Genomic DNA, 20,615 nt, shown 5'->3' on the forward strand with positions numbered 1-20,615 from the left:
AAAAGATCAGGGGTGGGGAAGGTAGAGAGAACAGAAAGAGAAAAAATAATGAAAAAATGAGGTGAAAAAATCAAATAAACAAAAAACTACTAATACAAAAATAAGAAAAAAATGTGAGTTCCTAGAGTAGGACAATTTTTTCTAAAAAATATATCAAATGGAATTATTGTTTTTTGTTGTGTTTCCCAAATCGGACCAGAAGGAAGGTGTATTGAAACACTTGTGGTAAGCAAACTACAAAAAATTGGTCCTGATTAATGGTGAAACACCCAGAATAGATGGCACCACATCCCTGAAGGAAAAATGAGTAAAAGTAGGGAAAAGCAAGGGATTTTAACAGTACAAGAGAATCCACAAAAAAGAATGACCAGCAACTAGCACAGAACCCCAAGAGAGGCCATCTTGGTGCAGTCACAGAGGGCAGAAGGGTCAAACTAGGAGTAAAGAAGAATATATATATATATGTTTAAACATACATATATAGGTGATAACATGTGTATATGTAACAAGAGCCAAAAAAAGAAGGATTCTGGCTAAAAATGACAAATGGCCAGGAAAACAAAGGGACATAAGTTAGTACTTACTTTAAAATTATTAATTAACAAAGCATATGGTAAGGGGAAGACTTCAGACGGCCTGCTGATGGTGATCGCAGGGATACAGTCTGGTAGCTATTAAAGTAGAGAAGGAAAAAATAAAAAGGAAAAAATAAGGAAGGGAATATAAATTGCTAAATGTTCAACTGATTGATGGAAATGGGAAATAACTAAATAATGAGGTGTTATAAAAATATCAAAAATAGATTCTACAAAGGACAATGTCTCTCCAAAAGATGTAAGAATAGAAGGGTAAAGCATTATTTTTAAAAAAGGTTGATTGAATCTAAAATAAAAAATGATCATGTGGAACCGAACAATGGTCATATAAACGGAACAGGGGCATTACACAGTGTATGGCAAAGACTTACCAGTCACAAACACTGTCTATGTTGAGTTTCACCCTCCGGCTCTGGCAGCTGAACTGCCAGATGAGCCGGCTTTATCTGCCCTCCATCGTGTTGGCGTGTGACGTCACCAACACGATGCGGACATGTGGACGCCTATAAATATGCGCAGGGAGCTGAGAGCCCGGTAAACTACAAGCCCCAGAATCCAATGCGGCAAAGAGAAGGCTCCGACCGACGCACAGGCTAGAGGCTGGGCGAACGGCACGCAACCTAAACAGAGTCCGCAGCGCAATCGTAGGGCAGTAGGGTTTTTAGAAGGGAACGCTGTAAGGCGTAACCAGGAAGGGGCTCCTGACCTCCTGTTAGCATGGCGTGGAATGGGCATAGAGTGGAAGTCACGGTGTGCCCCGGGCATCGGTGTGACTGCTATGGACCAACCCTAGGGGAGTGAGAGTAGGGAAAGCAGGGATAGACTGGGAAGGAAGAAACATGACAAAGTAAATGATGGGCACGGCATTCAGGACCACCCACAGCCGAAGCCCATCAATGTGTTAAAATAACAGTGCCCTCTTCAGTTATATACCTCAATTTTTACAAAAATACAAATATAAAATCAAAATTTCATTGAGTGCATTAAATAAATAAATAAAGAAATTAAAAATCAATAATGAATTTTGAAAGAAAAAGAAAAAACAAAGCATAAAAATGGTTGGGGAAAGAGAAAGAAAACAAAAGGAGGGTGTCAGGTCTCTCACTTACCAGACCGGAGAGTCCACTTGGGCAGAGGGTAGGCTGCCTTACGTATCCGACTTGCGGCCCCTGGTAGAGCAGACAGGAAGCACATGAGTACGGAGTGGTATGAGAGCCTGTACAGGAGTCCGTATTCCGGAAGCTGGCAGTCTTCAAACAGCAGATGATAGTCAGGGGCACAGGCAACGGATGCTGAGCAGGAGCTAAAGACAGGTCAATACACAGGCTGGGTTTGGCAACAGGCGGGCAGCGGAGGTACAGGAGGAGCAGGCAGAAGCGAGGTCAAAACAAGCCGGGGTCAGATGCAGGCGGAGATTAGAATAGTCCAAAAGGCAAGCCGGGTCGTCAACAGATCAGGAACACAGGAACACAGAAACTAGGATCATGAAACAGGAACTAGGCACGGAGCTGTTGATCAGGCAGCACTGATCAGAGGGAGGCCTAAATAGGCTGATTGGTGCCAAATGCCGCGCCTGTGCGCCCGAGCGCGCCCCCAGACAGCGGCACGCACACCAGCACCACCAGGCAAACGCATAGCAGCGCCCACAGGTGAACGCGCGCTAACGAGAACACGCGTACGCGCCCAGGCACCACCGCGTCCACCACGGCCAGCCGGAATGCCAGCACCAGTGCCCATAGAGGCAGGTGCCCATGCACCCGCAGGAACGCACGCACCAACGCGCCCCGGCGTGCGACGACGCCCAATCAGGTAACCTCTCTGACAGTTCCCCCTCCTCAAGGGCAGACACCGGATGCCCAATTGGGCTAACTTGGAAGCATGTGAGTCCTTGAAAGCCTGCAAGAGTTCTCCAGCATGCAAGCTGTCTTCTGGTTCCCATGAGTTGTCCTCAGGGCCATATCCCTTCCACTTTATGAGGTATTGGGTTTGATTATGTCTCCTTCTGCAGTCTAATATTGCTTCCACTTCGAACTCCTCCTCGTTGTCTACAAGGATGGGTTTAGGTGGACCGACACTACGGCCAACAAAAGAATTGGGGATAACCGGCTTCAAGAGAGATACATGGAAGACCGGGTGCACCTTCAGAGAACTCGGCAGATCAAGCTCGTAGGCGACATTGTTAATCTTCCTCCTTACTAGGAAGGGACCCAGGAACTTAGGGCCTAGTTTTTTAGATGGACATGTCAGCTTCAGATTGGCGGTAGATAACCATACTGGGTTGCCAGGTTCCAACACAAAGTCTCCATGCCTCTTTTTATCAAACATCTTCTTATATCCTTCTTGGGCCCTGGCCATGGTATCTTGTAATAGTTTGTTGTTCACTGAGAAGAAATTCAGAGTCTCAGATACTGCAGGAACAGAACACTCAGGTATTGATCCAGGCAAAAAGGTCGGATGAAAGCCATAGTTGGCATAGAATGGAGTCTGGTTGGTGGCTGAATGCAAGGAATTATTGTAAGAAAACTCCGCAATAGGGAGTAGGGGAGCCCAATCATCCTGGGAGAAGGCGGAAAAGCAGCGGAGATATTGCTCCAGAGTCTGATTCATCCTCTCAGTTTGCCCATTAGACTGGGGATGGTAGGCCGAGGAGAACACCAACTCAATTTCCAAGGAGCAACAGAGGGCCTTCCAGAATCTGGAGGTGAACTGGACACCACGGTCAGAAGCTATACTCTTCGGAACTCCATGTAACCTGACAATTTCTTTAATAAAAATATCAGCTGTCTCTGTGGCCGATGGAGTACCCTTCATTGGGAGGAAATGAGCCATTTTAGACAATCTGTCTACCACGACAAAGATGGAGGAAAAGCCTTCTGATGGGGGGAGTTCAACGACAAAGTCCATTGAGATCATACTCCATGGTCTCTCTGGGACTGGGAGAGGTTTCAATAGTCCCCAAGCTCTAGCCCGGCTGGTTTTGCTTCTAGCGCAAGTATTGCAGGAATCAACGAACATTCTGCAATCCCTAATGAGATGAGGCCACCAGAAGGTACGTAGTACCAAATTACTCGTTTTTCGTGTGCCGAAATGTCCAGCTAATTTGTGATCATGACACGGTTCCAATACCTGTACCCTTAGTTCTTCGGGGACCACAATCTTGTTTTCATGCCAAAACAGGCCATCCTTGGTACAGGCCCCAGCGGGTGGCGTTGCCCCCATAGACGCCCGTCTCATTTGAGAGACTAGATCTTCTTGTAGAAGCAAGAAATTCCCAGGGGGAAGGATGGTATCTGGAGGTAAGGTTTTTTCCGAATCATGGAACATACGTGAGAGTGTGTCAGATTTAATATTTTTGGATCCGGGTCTGAAGGTGACGTGGAACTGAAATCGAGAAAAAAAAAGTGCCCATCTGGCCTGCCGGGGTTTTAGCCTCTTAGCCGTTCTCAGGTATTCAAGGTTTTTATGGTCCGTGAAGAGCAGAATGGGATAAGCAGCACCCTCCAGAAGGTAACGCCATTCCTCTAAAGCCGCCTTAATAGCCAGGAGTTCACGATCTCCCACGTCATAATTTCTTTCAGAAGATGAAAGTTTTCGTGAGAAAAACCCCACAGGGTACAGAAGAGCTTGGGTGCCTTGTTGTTGTGAGAGTACAGCTCCTACCGCAATTTCGGAAGCGTCAACTTCTAACACGAATGGTAGAGCTGGGTTGGAGTGCTTTAAAATGGTGGCTGAGGTAAATAGAGCCTTGAGTTCCTCAAAGGCCGACTGTGCCTTAGGAGTCCAGCAAAACCAACTTCCTTGTCTGGTGAGTTCAGTAATGGGAGCGATTATCAAGGGGAATCCTTTTATGAATTTTCTATAGAAGTTGGCAAAGCCAATAAAGCGTTGTACCCCTTTTTTATCAATAGGTGCAGACCAGTCCAGGACAGCAGAAACCTTTTGGGGATCCATCTTGATGCCCTCAGGGGAGATGATCAGGCCCAGGAACTGAATGCATTGAAGCTCGAATTCACATTTTTCAAGTTTTGCATAGAGCCCATGTTGCCTAAGTCGGGTGAGAACATTTCGCACATGCCTGCGGTGGTCGGCCAGAGAGGCGGAGAAAATCAGGATATCATCCAGATAGACTATGACATAGAGGTCCAGGAAGTCACGGAAGACGTCATTGACGAAGTGTTGGAAGGTGGCTGGCGCGTTACACAGGCCAAAGGGCATGACAAGGTACTCGAAGTGCCCAAATCTAGTACGAAAAGCCGTTTTCCACTCATCCCCTTGTCTTATGCGGATTAAGTTGTACTCCCCGCAGAGATCCAGCTTGGTGAAAACTTTTGCGGTTCCCAGTCTTTGGAATAACTCGGGTACTAAAGGTAACGGGTATCTGTTCTTTACAGTGATTTTGTTTAATTCCCGGTAGTCGATACAGGGGCGTAGGGTGTGATCCTTCATCTCCACGAAGAAGATGCCTGCACCAGCTGGAGACGTGGAAGGGCGGATGAACCCTTTCTTTAGGTTCTCGTCAATATAATTTTTCAAGGTGCCCAGCTCCTGCTCAGTTAGTGGGAAAATCCTCCCGAAGGGAACTTCGGTTCCAGGTAAGAGTTCTATTGGGCAGTCATAAGGCCTGTGAACTGGAAGGGTCTCTGCCCCCTTCTTACTGAAGACATCCTGGAAATCCCGGTAGGCCTCGGGAAGGGATTGGCAAAGCTTGGTATCAGAATCCAAACAAAGACACTGAGTCGGTGTCATGGGTGTCCCATGTAAGCAATGTTGCCTGCAGTAGTCAGATAGGAATTAGATTTTTCCTGTAGACCAGTCAATGCTGGGGTTATGTGCCTGTAGCCAGGGCATTCCGAGGATCATTGGGAAGAGAGGAGAGGAGATCACATCCAAGTGTAAAAGTTCCTGGTGTTCCGGGCCTATGGTGGCCAGTAGTGGAACAGTCCCACAGGTGACTGGACCAGAACTAAGGGTAGAGCCATCAGCTAAGAATACTGCAAGACCTTGGGTCTTAGGTTGAAGAGGAATGCCATGATTATTAACGAAGGTCTGATCGATGAAGCCACTGCATGCTCCAAAGTCAATAATGACCGACACCGGGATGTTCTTTCCGGGAAGCTGTAATACAACAGAGATTGTCAGATGGTTACCAGATTTGGGCAAAACAGATGCACAAAAAGAAGAGGACATCAAACACTTACGTATCCTGTTGGGGCAGGTCCTCACAAAATGTCCTTGTTCCCCACAGTACAGGCATAAGTTGTGAGTACGTCTGCGCATCTTCTCTTCGGAGGTAAGGGATGGCCGGAGCAGACCAAGTTGCATGGGTTCGGGTGCTTCCGTGACTGGAGTGGAGGAGAGAGGCAATTGGTTGGGAGAACTGGGAACCCTAGGGAGCATCCAGATAGGACGAGGATGATTGAGGACCTCTCAGAGTGTCTTTCTCTCAGACAAATGTCAATTTGAATAGACAGGTTTATGAGTTCATCCAGAGTCTGTGGTATCCCCACACGTGCCAGCTCAACCTTAAGAGGATCAGATAACCCCATCCGAAATTGATGACGCAAGGCAGCGTCGTTCCACTCTTTATCAGAGCTCCAACGTCGGAAATCAACTGCGTAGTCTTCGGCCGCTCTGCGGCCTTGCTGCAGGGAGTGCAAGGCTGCCTCAGCAGTAGTAGTTAGTTGAGGGTCCCCGTATAACTGCGACATTGCCAGGAAAAAAGCATCCAGGGTATCCAAGGATCTAGACTTCTGCTCCAGTAGATGTTGAGCCCAAGTCTGGGGCTCGCCGGACAACAGTGCAATGACAAATCCCACCTTAGTGGCGTCCAGAGAGAACATGCGAGGCTGTAATGCAAAATAGAGCTCGCAGGCATTACGGAAGGCCCGGTATTTGCGACGGTCTCTAGTACATTTTTTGGGTGTGGGTACCCTGGGCTCCGGAGGGAGCATTACTACGGAGGGTGCTGGGGAAAGTCCGGCAGATGGTGCCCCCTGGGGGGGAGGAGCTGCTGAGAGGGCTTGGACCTGACCCTCTAATCTGGTGTAGCCTTCTTGTAGGCTCTTGACTGCTTGGGTGAGGCCCGCAAGGTTCCTACAAAGTTCATCCATAGGGGAGGCCCCCTGCCCGGACTCGGTCATGGCTGCCTGATACTGTCAGGTCTCTCACTTACCAGACCGGAGAGTCCACTTGGACAGAGGGTAGGCTCCCTTACGTATCCGACTCGCGGACCCTGGTAGAGCAGACAGGAAGCACACGAGTACGGAGTGGTATGAGAGCCTGTGCAGGAGTCCGTATTCCGAAAGCTGGCAGTCTTCAAACAGCAGATGATAGTAAGGGGCACAGACAACGGATGCTGAGCAGGAGCTAAAGACAGGTCAATACACAGGCTGGGTTCGGCAACAGGCGGGCAGCGAAGCTACAGGAGGAGCAGGCAGAAGCGAGGTCAAAACAAGCCGGGGTCAGATGCAGGCGGAGATTAGAATAGTCCAAAAGGCAAGCCGGGTCATCAACAGATCAGGAACACAGGAACACAGGAACTAGGAACAGGAAACAGGAATTAGGCACGGAGCTGTTGATCAGGCAGCACTGATCAGAGGGAGAGGGAGGCCTAAATAGGCTGATTGGCACCAAACGCCGCGCCCGTGCGTGCGCCGTTATGCACAGGTGCCGGCGCACCCGCACGCGCCCAAGCTCACCCCTGGACAGCAGCGCGCACACCAGCACCACCAGGCAAACGCATAGCAGCACCCACAGGCGAACGCACGCTAACGCGAGCGCGCGTACGCGCCCGGGCACCACCGCGTCCGCCACGGCCAGCCGGAATGCCAGCACTAGTGCCCATAGAGGCAGGCGCCCGCGCACCCGCAGGAACGCGTGCACCAACGCGCCCGGGCGCGCGACGACGCCCAATCAGATAAGCTCTCTGACAGAGGGGAGGGGAAGGAGAGGGGAAATTCCAGTACTAAAATTATAAAAAAGGCCTGAAACTAAGGCTTTCATTAAATCCAGGAAATGTGATCACTCTGAGATCATATATCCAATGGGCTTCAAGTTGGAGCAGCGTCCTATCCACACTGCCCCCTTGCATCCAGTGGAACATGCTCTAATGCTAGAAATGTGATAGTATGTGGATTAAAATCATGCTGAATACCAACATGTCTGCTGATAGCAGTATCCATCTTTCTTTTCTTTATAGGTTTAATATGATCCCTTATTCGTTTAAAGAATTGTCGCTTAGTTTTTCCAATATAAAAACCGCCACAAAAACATTGGGCTAGATAAATGACACCTGGTGTTTGGCAAGTAATCCTGGATTTAGTGGAATGCCATTTCCCATTAAGGAGTAGGAATCTATATTTGTGGTCCACAAATTCACAAACATCACAGTGTCCACAGGGAGAAGTGCCCCTATTTGTTTGATTATTAATTGGTGGGACGTCATTGAAATGACTATGGACTAAGCAGTCCTTCAAAGAAGGAACTCGTCTGAAGGTTATCTCAGGAAAATCTTTAATATATTTCCTGGCAACAGGATCTGCTGACAGGAGAGGCCAAAATCTATTCAGAATTTTTCTAATCTCGTTGTGTTGGTTTGAGAAGCGAGTAATGACTCTTACTGTATCCACTTTTTTGGGGGGATAGAGGCAAAGATCAAATAGTCTCTCTTCTGGACATTGACACGGTTATATGCCCTCTTAAGGCAGGCGTGACTATAACCTCGAACTCTCAATCTATCATACAGATTTTTAGCAGCTGCTTGAAAATCTGAGTCTCTGCTACCATTGCGTTTGAGTCTCAAGTACTGGCTATATGGAATGCTCTTTACCAGTGAATCTGGATAGGAGCTTCTGGCATGGAGAATAGTATTGCCCGCAGAGGGCTTCCTATATAGTGAAGAATCAAACTTTCCATTAGCGTCAATAGAAATCATCAAATCAAGAAAGTTGATATTGGTTTGACTATATTCCATAGTAAATCCAAGATTGAAATCATTCATCGAGATCAATCTTAGAAACTCATTTAATTCTGATTCAGTTCCAGACCAAAAAATAAGAACATCGTCAATGTAACGATGCCAAGAAATCACCTTATCCAAGAGGTGGATCAAATCATCCCTGGAAAAAACACATTTAGTCCCCATCGCAACCCCCTGCACCTGGAGGTAGTGGGAGGAATCGAAAAGAAAAAAAAAATGTTTTAAAATATAATCAAGTAGCTCCAGCACAAACTTATTGTATTTGAAAAAGGAAGGACCTCTTTTGTTAAGATGATTATGTATCACTTTAATGCCCTTATCGTGGTGGATAGTGTTGTAAAGACTTTCAATGTCAAGTGCTACAAGCCAAGTATCTGGGGGAAGCGAAATACCCTTAATGGTTTTTAAAAGGTTAATTGTGTCCTTAATATAGGAAAAAAAGCGATGTTACATGTGGATGCAGGTAGCTGTCTATCAAACAGCTTGCATTCTCAGTGAGGCTGGAACACCCTGAAATTATGGGACGTCCAGGAGGTTCAGTCAGAGACTTGTGTACCTTAGGTAAAGCGTAAAAAGTAGGGATCTTGGGATCCTTCACATTTAGGAAATTCCAGGTGTTTTGGTCAATAATTCCCTGATGATAGGCTCTAAAAATAATAGTGCGATATTGTGTATGAAAATGATTAATTACTGTTTTAGAGATGTGTCGATACCAGTCACGATTCAATAGAATTATTTTACACATAGTTACATATTGAGACACTTCCATAATAACCAAATTCCCGCCTTTGTCAGCGCTTTTGATTATTATTTCCCGATTGGATTCAAGCGATTTAAACGCTTCTTTTTGTTCAAGAGTTAAATTAGAGATATTTAATAATAGCTATGATTAATTGCTGAAATTGTTGCTAAAACTGCTGAAACTGTTAAAATCTCATATATTGTCATAACAACATGTTTTGCATATGCCGTATCCTCTGTCTGAAAAAAGTGTATAAAACTGCAGGAAAAAGAGGAAATAAAACTCAGAAATGATTCACACTGAGCCTTGTCTCAGGGGACATTTTTTCAAGAACGAGAAGTGTACATTTCATATATATTTTCAACAATTTGATCGGGGGTAGATATAATAATATCAGACTTTGTTCTGAATCCAAAACATTTTGGCGCTCAAACGTGGGGCTCGAGGCTAGGGTCCCAAGTAGCCAATCCAAAAGGGACCGGGACAAGCCAACACGGTGAGATAGGAAGAGACTGATTACCTCTAAAAACGGTAAGACACTTTTGATATCTTGTATATCTAGTCTACTGTTAATCCTGTACCCGTGGCTGGTCAATCTCTGTGCCCATATCGGCTTCCTGCGGCCCTCAAAGACAGGTATTAATCTTGCCTCAAGTCTGTTGATAAGTTAAGGAACCTGCAATTATATCTACCACCTGTTTTGTTCTGTTCTGTTTTGTTCTGGTCAATTTTGTGTTTTGTGGTGGCTGTTGTAGTCAGGAATGACTGATGAAATTAGTTGACGTGGTTTAAACTTCTCCTGAGACTAGGAGAAGGCATCAGGACGTGGTTAAACTTCTCCTGGGGGGAATAAAATAAATAATTGTGTGGCAAAGCATGGGTAGTACAGTAAGTACGGGCAACCGGGAAACCCCAGGGGGGGCGTCAGGATCCCATGACAGTTTGAGTAATCCTGTACTTCACTGTGGCCGTCACTAGGGATGAGCTTCGTGTTCGAGTCGAACCCATGTTCGACTCGAACATCGGCTGTTCGATCGTTCGCCGAATTGCGAACGTTATGGGCCGTTCGCGCTAAATTCGTGTGGCGCGTCACGGCCCATAATTCACTGCGGCATCGCAGTGCATTGCTGGCTGATGATTGGCCAAGCATGCACTATGACCCGCATGCTTGGCCAATCACAGCGCCGTCAGTAGAGAGAGCTGTAATTGGCCAAAGCCAGGGTGGCTTTGGCCAATTATGGCTCAGGGGATTTAGTACACACCCCACACTATATAAGGCCGCCTGCACGGCGGCCCTGTGTAGTGTGTGTTCCGGTGTGCTGAGAGACAGAGAGAGAGAGAGACAGTGTCATTTGATTTGAGTTAGATAGATTAGGCAGAACAGTCAGTCAGTTAGCTGCACTTACAGTGTATTGTGTATATATATGCATCCCAGGTGTTGCATATATATATATACACTGTATTCAGTTTAGCTAGATCCGTTCCTGTTATCTTCTATCTAGACTATTTACATTTAATGCAGTGCGTCCTGCTCACAGTGTTCAGCTAGATCCGTTCCTGCTATTTACATTTAGTGCAGTGCGTCCTGCTCACAGTGTTCAGCTAGATCCGTTCCTGTTATCTTCTAGACTATTTACATTTAGTGCAGTGCGTCCTGCTCACAGTGTTCAGCTAGATCCGTTCCTGCAATTTACATTTAGTGCAGTGCGTCCTGCTCACAGTGTTCAGCTAGATCCGTTCCTGCTATTTACATTTAGTGCAGTGTGTCCTGCTCACAGTGTTCAGCTAGATCCGTTCCTGCTATTTACATTTAGTGCAGTGCGTCCTGCTCACAGTGTTCAGCTAGATCCGTTCCTGCTATTTACATTTAGTGCAGTGCGTCCTGCTCACAGTGTTCAGCTAGATCCGTTCCTGTTATCTTCTAGACTATTTACATTTAGTGCAGTGCGTCCTGCTCACAGTGTTCAGCTAGATCCGTTCCTGCAATTTACATTTAGTGCAGTGCGTCCTGCTCACAGTGTTCAGCTAGATCCGTTCCTGCTATTTACATTTAGTGCAGTGCGTCCTGCTCACAGTGTTCAGCTAGATCCGTTCCTGCTATTTACATTTAGTGCAGTGCGTCCTGCTCACAGTGTTCAGCTAGATCCGTTCCTGCTATTTACATTTAGTGCAGTGCGTCCTGCTCACAGTGTTCAGCTAGATCCGTTCCTGTTAAATTCCTACTGACCGGCAGGCTTGTCTGGTTACAGTATATAAAGCTACCTGAAGAAAATTACAGGTGTTCTATTTGATCCTATTAGTACCACGGTCAGGCAGCTAGACTATTTACATTTAGTACAGTGCGTCCTGCTCACAGTGTTCAGCTAGATCCGTTCCTGTTATCTTCCTACTGACAGGCAGGCTTGTCTGGTTACAGTATATAAAGCTAACTGAAGAAAATTACAGGTGTTCTATTTGATCCTATTAGTACCACGGTCAGGCAGCTAGACTATTTACATTTAGTACAGTGCGTCCTGCTCACAGTGTACAGCTAGATCCGTTCCTGTTATCTTCCTACTGACAGGCAGGCTTGTCTGGTTACAGTATATAAAGCTACCTGAAGAAAATTACAGGTGTTCTATTTGATCCTATTAGTACCACGGTCAGGCAGCTAGACTATTTACATTTAGTACAGTGCGTCCTGCTCACAGTGTTCAGCTAGATCCGTTCCTGTTATCTTCCTACTGACAGGCAGGCTTGTCTGGTTACAGTATATAAAGCTACTTGAAGAAAATTACAGGTGTTCTATCCCAGCTTAGTGCAGCTACAGGCCATTAGTATGTCTGGAAGGCCAAGAAGGAGAGGCAGACAGTCACAAGCCAATAAGAGAGGGCAAGCAGGCTCTGTGTCTAGTGCTGGTCGTGGAGACGGTGCATCCTCATCAGCACGTGGCCATGGGACACGCTTGGCCTTTTTTTCGGCAGCTGGCCATGTTGAGACGCAACATGCGGAAGACTTGGTCGAGTGGATGACCAAGCCGTCCTCATCCTCCTCATCCTCTCTCACCCATGCCCAGGGTGCTTTGTCTGGCAAAGCAGCGGCCTCTTCCCTCAGCTCAATGTCATCAGTGACTCCTTCCCTAGCTCCACCATGTCCTCATGAGGATTCCCTCGAACTGTTTGACCACAGTGTTGGGTACATGCTCCAGGAGGATGCCCAGCGTTTGGAAGGCTCTGATGACGATACTGAGCTCGATGAAGGCAGTAACATGAGCGCGGACAGAGGGGGTGCCCAAGAAGGACAGCAATCTGGCAGTCATGCTCCCCCTGCTGCAGCATACTGCCAGGTTTGCTCCAGTGATGAGGAGGGAGGGGATGATGAGGTCACTGACTCAACGTGGGTGCCTGATAGGAGAGAGGAGGAGGAGGAGGAGGAGGAGGAGGAGGAGGAGGAGGAGGCGGCAGCACATCACCAACGAGGCAGGATGCCCTCCAGGGGCCAGCCTAAGGGCAGCACATTGACTGCATCACACCCCAAAGCTCCACATGTGCAGGGCGCTGCAGTCTCTGCGCGTTATTCAAAAAGTTCTTTGGTGTGGGCCTTTTTTGAGACGAGTGCATCAGATCGCACCGCTGCTATTTGCAACATATGTCTCAAGCGTATCTCGCGTGGCCAAAATATCTCCCGCTTGGGTACCACATGCTTGACCAGACATATGTTGACCTGCCATGCAGTTCGTTGGCAAGCGTATCTAAAAGACCCACACCAAAGAACAAAGAGGATCTCTCCTTGCTCCTCATCAGCTGAGATTTCCAACCCCACTAGACCTTCAGTCCTCTCTGAGACCTGCAGTGAGAGGAATGAAGGTGTAGAATTAGGTGTGTCACAGCCAAGTACTTGTGGGCAATCTGCTTTTGGTACACCGACGTCAGATTGTACCAGGCAAATTTCCCTGCCCCAGCTGCTGCACCGCCGAAAGAAGTTTGCTCCCAGCCATCCACATGCCCAGCGGTTGAATGCTAGCTTGGCAAAATTGCTAGCACTTCAACTGCTGCCTTTTCAGTTGGTAGACTCTGCCCCCTTCCGTGAGTTTGTGGAATGTGCGGTTCCTCAGTGGCAGGTACCCAAACGCCACTTTTTCTCACGGAAGGCGATTCCGGCTCTCTACCGGCATGTGGAAGGCAATGTCCATGCCTCGCTGGACAGGGCGGTCAGCGGTAAGGTGCATATTACCGCTGACTCATGGTCCAGCAGGCATGGACAGGGACGTTACCTAAGTTTCACGGCGCATTGGGTGACTCTGCTGGCAGCTGGGAAGGATGCAGGACAAGGTGCAGTAGTGTTGGAGGTTGTTCCGCCACCACGCCTCCAAAATGCTGATTGTGACACACCTCTCTCCTCCACCCCCTCCTCTTCTTCTTCCTCCATGGCCTCTTCCTCGGAACCAGCGGTGCTCCGTAGGCGTTCAAGGGGCTACGCAAGTACGCAGGCCAAAAGATGCCATGCGGTGCTTGAGCTGGTGTGCTTGGGGGACAGGAGCCACACTGGGGCAGAGGTTCTGTCAGCTCTGCAGGGGCAGGTTCAGAGGTGGTTGACGCCACGCCAACTTAAGGCAGGAATGGTGGTTTGCGACAATGGCACCAACCTCCTCTCTGCCCTCCGACAGGGACAAATGACCCATGTGCCCTGTTTGGCTCACGTCCTTAACTTGGTGGTGCAGCGGTTCTTGGGCAGGTACCCGGGCTTACAGGATGTCCTGAGGCAGGCCAGGAAAGTCTGTGTGCATTTCCGCCGGTCATATAATGCCAGTGCTCGGCTGACGGACCTCCAAAAGGAGTTTAACCTGCCCAAGAACCGCCTAATCTGTGACATGCCCACCAGGTGGAACTCAACGTTGGCCATGCTGCAGCGGCTGCACACGCAGCAGAGGGCCATCAATGAGTACCTGTGCGACTATGGCACCAGGACAGGGTCAGGGGAGCTTGGTTTTTTTTCCCCACGCCAGTGGGCTATGATCAGGGATGCATGCACTGTCCTGTCACCATTCGAGGAGGCCACGAGGATGGTGAGCAGTGACAGTGCATGCATCAGTGACACTGTCCCCCTTGTCCACCTGTTGGAGCACACGCTGCGTGGAATAATGGACAGGGCACTTGAGGCAGAACAGAGGCAGGAAGAGGAGGACTTCCTTAGCTCTCAAGGCCCCCTTTATCCAGACAGTGTTCCTGCGTGCCCGCCGATCACCCAGGAAGAGGACGAGGAGGAAGAGGAGGAGGAGGAAGATTGTGTCAGTATGGAGGTGGAGCCTGGCACTCAGCATCAGCAGCAGTCTTTAAGGGATCAGTCCCAAGAAACACATGGACTTGTACGTGGCTGGGAGGAGGTGGCTGCGGACCATGTCGTTCTTAGTGACCCAGAGGACTCCGGACCGAATGCCTCAGCAAACCTACGCTGCATGGCCTCCCTGATCCTGCAAAGCCTGCGTAAGGATCCTCGTATTCGTGGTATCAAGGAGAAGGACCAATACTGGCTGGCAACCCTCCTTGATCCACGTTACAAGGGTAAGGTTGCGGACCTTATCTTGCCATCGCAGAGGGAGCAGAGGATGAAACATCTTCGGGAGGCCTTGCAGAAAGGTCTGTGCAACGCGTTCCCAGAGACTGGGAGGTTACAAACTCCTGTTTCTGGACAACGTGTTGCTGAGGCTTCGGTCAGTCAAAGAAGGAGCGGTGGAGAAGGTGGCCGTCTGACCGATGCGTTCAGACAATTTTTTGGTCCGCAGCCCCAAGGTATGATCGGTTCCAGCAACCATCGCCAGCGTCTGTTTTACATGGTGCAGGAATACCTAGGGGCAAGATCAGACTTGGACACCTTTCCCACCGAAAATCCTCTGGGTTACTGGGTCTTGAGGATGGATCACTGGCCAGAGCTTGCACAGTATGCAATTGAGCTACTGGCCTGTCCTGCATCCAGCGTTCTTTCGGAACGCACATTCAGTGCTGCTGGAGGCGTGGTAACCGATCACAGGGTGCGTCTGTCCACCGACTCGGTCGATCGGCTGACCTTCATAAAAATGAATGAGTCTTGGATCACCACCAGCTACCAAGCACCTGATGCTGATGTAACCGAATAATTTTTTTTGAAATCTCAGATCCCTTCAAAGACTGCCTATGCTGATGCTGAGTGACTATCCCTGAGTAATTATCCTCTTCCTCCTCAATCATCACGCTGATAGCTTGTAAGAACATTTTTGGTTCTGGGCGCCACCACCAGTGCCTAAGGCACAATTTTTCAGCCCCTGTTTAACAGGGGCGTGTAATTACAATTTTTGATGTAATACTTTGCAGCAGGGCTCGTTCCTGCATTCCAACTAGAGTGTCTGTGAGGGGTTGCAGTGTTGTGGCACCAGCACCAGTGCCTAGGGCCCAATTTTTCTGCCCCTGTCTAACAGGGGCGTGTAATTACAATTTTTGATGCAATACTTTGCAGCAGGGCTCGTTCCTGCGTTCCAACTAGAGTGTCTGTGAGGGGTTGCAGTGTTGTGGCACCAGCACCAGTGCCTAAGGCCCAATTTTTCTGCCCCTGTCTAACAGGGGCGTGTAATTACAATTTTTGAAGCAATAATTTGCAGCAGGGCTCGTTCCTGCGTTCCAACTAGAGTGTCTGTGAGGGGTTGCAGTGTTGTGGCACCAGCACCAGTGCCTAAGGCCTAATTTTTCAGCTCCTGTTCAACAGGGGCATGTAATTACAATTCTTGATCTAATATTTCACAGCAGGGCCCTGTGAGGGCTTACAGTGTTGTGGCCACAGCAACACCTAAGGCCCAAATTTCTGCTGAGTATATAGGGCAGGACCCTACTTTCAAACATCTAACTTACAAACGACTCCTACTTGCAAACGGAAGGAGACAACAGGAAGTGAGATGAAATCTACCCCTAGGAAGGGAAATTCTCTCCTGTAAGAGTTAATATGGGAAAACAATTTCTCCTTTCCACTGATGCTTTCCAATCCTTGTTCCACAAAAAAACCCAAATTTTCAAAAAACATTTTTCATTGGGACAAAAAAGTGAGGTGAAATCTTCTGAAGAGGAGGAAAGACAGCAAAACAAATGTCACAGGGGTGATAACCCTTCCCTATGTTTTCCAAAAAGCTTAGAAAAGATTTTTTGGCTGGAGCTAAACACGTTAAAAATGTTCAAAATTACAAACAGATTCTACTTAACAACAAACCTACAGTCCCTGTCTTGTTTGCACCGCCTGTATACTGCTGTTCAGAGTATATAGGGCCTGGTGGCCCCACACCTTTCCTTATTTTAATTTGGGTGCGGGGTTCCCCTTAATATCCATACAAGACCCAAAGGGCCTGGTAATGGACTGGGGGGTACCCATGCCGTTTGTCTCACTGATTTTCATCCATATTGCCATGACCCGACATGACATTAAACCCGCAAGCAGTTTTAAATGAGATTTTTTCCTTTAAAAATGACATTTGGTGCAGGGACTGTTCTAAACATGGGAAACACGCGTCACTTTACAGGCATACTATAGACACCCCCCAGGTACGATATTTAAAGGAATATTTCACTTTTTTTTTTTTTACTTTAAGCATCATTAAAATCACTGCTCCCGAAAAAACGGCCGTTTTTAAAAGTTTTTTTTGCATTGATACATGTCCCCTGGGGTAGGACCCGGGTCCCCAAACCCTTTTTAGGACAATACCATGCAAATTAGCCTTTAAAATGAGCACTTTTGATTTCGAACGTTCGAGTCCCATAGACGTCAATGGGGTTCTAACGTTCGTGCGAACTTTCGGTCCGTTCGCGGGTTCTGGTGCGAACCGAACCGGGGGGTGTTCGGCTCATCCCTAGCCGTCACATATCTTGTTGTTGGTTGATTATGTCATGTCCTAAATGTGTTTGCGGGGGCTGTTGTTTGGCATACATGAAGGAGGCTGGGGGTTGGTTAAAGTGGTAGAGCCAGGATATAAGAGAGAAGCTCTTGGTTACAAACCCTTGTTAGCGGAGATCACAGATATGTTGGTATTTAGATTAAACTTAAATTATCCAGTTAAACTTGAAGTTGGCAAGTCGCCACAGGCTATAGAGAGTGAAGTTAAAAGGAGGGGACACGCAGCCGAAAGGTGTCCGTTGCAACTTCAACAACCAGAACAGTTTGGAGAGGAAGAAAAAAATAGAGTGAGGAATTTGGGCATGGTTCTGGGAAATGTAGATGACATTTAAAGGGGTGCATTGAATATTAGTTACTGTACTCCTTTTCTGTTTGTTTACTGTCTTGTTGAGAGTAATAAGTAGGCAGGGCTGTGACTGGTCTACGTTTTGGGAAGACGCGTGTAAGGAGACTTGCACGGCAGTCGAACACTGTAGACGTTCCTTTCTCTCTCTCTCTCTCTCTCTATCCATTTTGTCCTCGTTAACTTGAGACTGTGATATGGTCTGAACCGGTACCAGGTGACAGATAGAGGAATTGTCAGATCCTTAAGTCAGGACAGCCTCGTGACCTGTCTGAAATCCTGAGCAGAAGTACATCTTCGCCAGCACACCATGGATCAGCAAACAAGATTGTCCAAAAAAGGTTTTTAATCGAAAACGGTCACATCACAAGGGAGGTGCAATGTTTCGGGGCCACGCAGGACCCCTTTGTCAAGCACTCGCCTGACGAAGGAGTCCTGCGCGGCCCCGAAACGTTGCACCTCCCTTGTGATGTGACCGTTTTCGATTAAAAACCTTTTTTGGACAATCTTGTTTGCTGATCCATGGTTTGCTGGCGAAGATGTACTTCTGTTTGATGCTTCCAGAACCCAACTGGTAATCGTTACAGCACCCATTAATGTTCTATTGCCATTTGTCCGGGAACGTGTGCGACTGGAATATCGAATTGAAATCCTGAGCAGACACACATAAATATCACAGTCATCAAGACAGAACATAGCAAGGTAGTGTTATATATTGGAAGGTAGTCCGAAAGAGGACAGGTGGTGGTCAGAGGATTGTCGGACCCTTGAGTCCAAGACAGCTCCATAAAACCGCCATACAAATCCTGAGCCTGGACACATAAACTTCCCAATAGCTAATGATGGGGCAAAAGTTAGAGAGACCTAAAGAGGGTAGTTTGGCTTGTGATTTGGTATTACAGCGAGAAGGAGAGGGTGCTGTAAAAAAAAAAAAAATAGAAATAAGTTGGCAAAAGTGTGGGGGGTTGATATACATTTGGGCAGAAGGCTACAGGTAGATGAATAGCGTACTGTTTTGAAACATAAAAAAAGGTCTGTTGTCAGATCATGGGTTGCTACAAACAGCAGACGCTTGGTTCAAAGTTGCAAAAGCTATTCATGAAGAAGGCTTGGTTCAAAGTTGCAAAAGCTATTCATGAAGAAAGGTGGACAGAACAGGAAATGTGTTGAAATGGTTGTATTATGTATGTGTACAAAAAGCCAGAAAAGGGGTCAAAATCAAAGACAGACAGTCAGCCACCGCCCTATAATGGCGATTGGACCCCAGGAAGTAGACACTCCCTTTCGTCTACTGCCCCTCTGCTACGAGTGACAGAGGAGCCTCTGACACCTCCCCCGCCCTGCTTAATAGTAGACAATGTACACTTGTCTTTGTACGGCTCGGGTGGTTGCTGCCACACATGCCCGACCCAAACTGTACCACCTGCACCACCGCCCAAACCTATCCACATATATCCAGTGATAGACCAGTCCTCGGTATCGTATTACAAGCCCAACCTACCCCATTAATGACAAGTGTACATTCTGGGGAAGACTCGGACATCTCCCAAGGGGGGAAACGCAGACACTCAAGCCTCAGGAGGTTCCCCCCTTGGCCCTCCTGCCCTAACAGACCTGGGACTAGGGACTCAGACTCAGCCCGACCTAATGCTAATGGATCACGCCGGCCCTGCCAGGATGCACCAAGCTGACAGGCATGCCAGAACAGGTACAACCCCAAAACGACAGACTGTTACATTTCAAGGCACACCTCGCATTGGATCCATCCCCATGTATGACTCATCAGCTGGGGCAATGGGTTCCTTCGCGCCATTGTCCAATGACCCATTTGACCACCTATATGGTGACACACATTTACAGTCCCTCTTACGCCCCTTGCAATCCAATACACAAATCCAGCAGCCATTACCCAGTACTTTCCCTAAACCCCCTTTGTATGGGTTCCTGGACCCAAAGACAATGGCCCCAATACGGCCCCTTCCCTTCATCACAGAGAGTCTGACTTTAAGGAGTTTCTCTAAGAACAGTGAATGTAGCAAATGTGCTATATTTATGCAAATGGTTTTAATTGTGTTTAAGCTGTATTAGCAATAACTGGTTTAAAATGTAGTTTTTCAATGTTCAATCAAAAATAGATTTAAGAGTATTTTAAATAAAAGGAGGTTTATGTATTCTGGGCGTTATGCCAAAAGAAGAACGAAAGAGGAAGTGCTTTCCTTGCTTAAATCTATATCTAGATTTAGGACCCATTCACATCTGAGCATTTTGTAGGTTATTCTGAAGAAAAAAAAAAAAAAAAAAAAATTTATTCTGTATGTATTCATATCTCCACTCTAAAATGCCTGAAGCCTATATGTGTACAAGAGGTCACACAAGGAAAGGCGAATCTGTTGAGAAATAGCACAAGAAGTTTACTGATTTGGGTTTTAGTGTGCTGAACAAAGCACATAGACACATGTTAATTTATTTTAGGTCTTAAAGAGTCAATCCGAAAGGGTCTGAGTATAGAGCAATGGAGCTTGAGACGTTGTTATTAATAGTTATTAGGTCCAAAATCCTCACAGAGCAGTAGATAGTAGCTCCTCTCATGATGGCCTCTGACACACCCTATCTGCGCCCACCAGTACCAACTCCACGTGTCTGCTACAACTGCGGAAGACCCAGCCATTCCAGAAGGGAATACCGAAACCCCCAGAAATTCACCCACAGGCAACCAAGCCCCAATTGTGGTCCACCTCGCCTACCACCTCGCCCACCTCTCCGGATCACATGGACCCCTTCTTCAAGCAAGCCTGTGTCACCTGCCCGCTACACCTGGACTGTTATGCCACAAGGTGCCCAGAACTCCCCCTCCCAATTTGCCAAGGCAATGGCCCTCATTCTGGACAACTGGATGAAGTTATGCCCAGACGTTGTACTCCTTCAGTATGTAGATGGCTTCCTACTTGTGCAGATACCTTTGGTGATGCCTTAATCTTCTCTGAAAGCCTCCTCCACTACCTGGCTGAGCAAGGATGCAGGCGACCACGAAGGGACTGGCCTTAAAGCAAAAAGTCCAGAGAGAAAGTG

General features: G+C 47.5%; 1 protein-coding gene across 4 annotated transcripts in view; it reads right to left on the reverse strand.

The window, feature by feature from the left end:
• LOC141148377 (uncharacterized) overlaps positions 1 to 20,615 on the reverse strand; it is a 185,921-nt gene that overhangs the window by 90,639 nt on the left and 74,667 nt on the right. The gene's annotated exons all lie outside the window — the stretch shown is intronic.

Source organism: Aquarana catesbeiana, linkage group LG06 (assembly GCF_042186555.1).
Source record: "Aquarana catesbeiana isolate 2022-GZ linkage group LG06, ASM4218655v1, whole genome shotgun sequence".
NCBI classification, from domain to species: Eukaryota; Metazoa; Chordata; class Amphibia; order Anura; family Ranidae; genus Aquarana; species Aquarana catesbeiana.